The sequence below is a fragment of the Colobus angolensis genome, unplaced genomic scaffold (genome assembly GCF_000951035.1).
Source record: "Colobus angolensis palliatus isolate OR3802 unplaced genomic scaffold, Cang.pa_1.0 Scaffold8, whole genome shotgun sequence".
Classification (NCBI taxonomy): Eukaryota; Metazoa; Chordata; class Mammalia; order Primates; family Cercopithecidae; genus Colobus; species Colobus angolensis.
In genome coordinates this window covers 2,471,191-2,473,594 of record NW_012121820.1, presented here as the reverse complement: position 1 = coordinate 2,473,594, position 2,404 = coordinate 2,471,191, and positions in this window count along the sequence as shown.

Below are 2,404 nucleotides of genomic sequence, written 5' to 3'. Positions count from 1 at the left end.
TTTGTATTCTTTAGTAGAGACGGGGTTTCACCGTATTAGCCAGGGTGGTCTCGATCTCCTGACCTTGTGATCCGCCCGTCTCGGCCTCCCAAAGTGCTAGGATTACAGGCTTGAGCCACCGCGCCCGGCCTAGTCTACACTTTCTAAAATTAACAAACTAGATACAAAGTACAGCATGAGGACTAGAGTTAATAGTCCTGAAAAGTGTTAATAGGCATGAAAAATGGTACTGATAGCTAGCAAGGTTTCCAATTTGATGAAGTTATGGTGAAGGGTACTACTGGGGTTAATCTGCACTTATTATCTTTTTTAATAATCTAAAAAAGGGGGAAATTACATTAATTTTGCAGGTAATTTTGCAAGCTGAAAGGCTAAAGGACCATGAAACAAGAAAGATAAAAACATTTAAGGTTGTTCGGAAAACTAAAGAAACTGACATAGATGAGAGGGAGAAAAAAAGATGAAGTAAGTGAATGGGAAACGAGTATTTATTTTCAGCTCACATTTTGTTCTGGACACTTATCACACGTTATTTAAATGTGACAAAAGCCCACAGACAAAGATACTCTAAGTTTCATTTTTAAATGAGGAAACTGGGACTCAGCAAAGTTAATAACTTGCTCATGGTGACTCAACTTGTAAAAGGCAGGGCCTGGTTTCCAGCTGAGACCTTTCTGATGCCAAAAGCCATACTCTCTTCCAATCCACCACCCTGTTGGTGAAGAGGGACAGCTGTTTCTCTCCCTCTCTTCCTTTTGTCAAGTATGGGATCCCTGTGTCCTGGAGAAGCGAGATGAAGGCTGCTAAGCACCACGATGAATGGCACCCTGCTCCTCTCTCCACCACTTGTCCAACTGTGTTTGATGGGCCTTTAAGGACCATGGTCTCGCAAAGATTATGAACAAGTACAAGAGGGGAAAAATGCAGAGCCACGTGCCATAATCCTATAAAGCATCATCATTCCATTTTTATAGATAGGGAAAAGCTTGGAGAAATTACAACTTTCCCAAGTATAGAGCTTATTAGCGTGCAGTCAGGTCTGATCAGACCCCACATTCTTCATATACTGTCTTACCTAGCACTTCTGGAAGGACTGAGGATTAAAATATACATTTTTAATAGACAAACTGAAATTTACAACAGTAATTCATCCTCAGAGTGATTCTATTTTCCTCCAACACTGATTATGAAAATAGTCAAATATACAGAAAAGTCAAAAAAATCTATAATGAATACCCATCAACTCCGCTCCAAGATTTTACATTAACATTTTGCTGTATTTGTGATAATATCTCTATCCATCTATCAATCCCTCTATTCATCCATTAATGAAGGTCAAAGTTAAGTTGCAGAAACACAGTGATTCTATTTTTTTATTATTATTATTTTTTAATCAAGACAGAGTCTCGCTCTGTCGCCCAGGCTGGAGTGCAATGTCACGATCTTGGCTCACTGCAACCTCCATCTCCCAGGGTTCAAGTAATCCTCCCACCTCAGTCTAAAGATTAGCCAGGATCATAGGTGCGACATCACATCCAGCTAACTTTCATATTTTTAGTAGAGATGGGGTTTCACCATGTTGTCCAGGTTGGTCTTGAACTCCTGAACTCAGGTGATCCACCTGCCTGGGCCTCCTAAAGTGCTGGGATTACAGGTGTGAGCCACCGTGCCTGGCCTGATTCTATTTTGAAAGGGAAAGTTTTCAATAACCCTTAACATTAATTTTTGAATCACTCAACATTAATCTTTGAAAAAAATATTTATGTAATTATAAATATTAAGAATTATCCATGTAAAAGGTGGTCTCAAAGCTACACAAGCTATAGTTTAAGGATTTTTCCTATCATACACAAATTATGTCAGTGAGTAACCTTGAATAAATTTAATCTTTAAATTTACTCCAAACACCCATTCTGAAATTAACATAAATTAAAACAGTTGCTTAATAAAAGTTACACTCACTTGACTGGGATATAATTTAACAGTTTTAAAGCAAATCAGTTTTAACCACTTCATTTTTCAAAGAATAAGATTTATAGTCTCAAAAAATAGAATTCCATAATTTCAATTTCAATATTCTCACTTTTAAATATTTTTAAATTCTACAATTTACAATACAATCTCAAAAATATATTAAATCATTAGCACCAAATAAATGGCACCTGTAGCAAGCCTCAGAAACTTATCCCAGGATTTCATCTGCAATTGATTGTTTTATTCTATATTCCTCCTGGTAAATACAAACTAATTCGTTCTTCAACTATTTATAGCATGAAAGAGGCCATCAGTCTTCCTTTCAAATCTGTTAACAAGAAAATGAGAGTAGAAGGTGGGCATAATGACTCCCAAAGCCAATTCTGGGAACTTGTTTAACAGGGGTTGTCAGCAAATTATAAGAACAAAA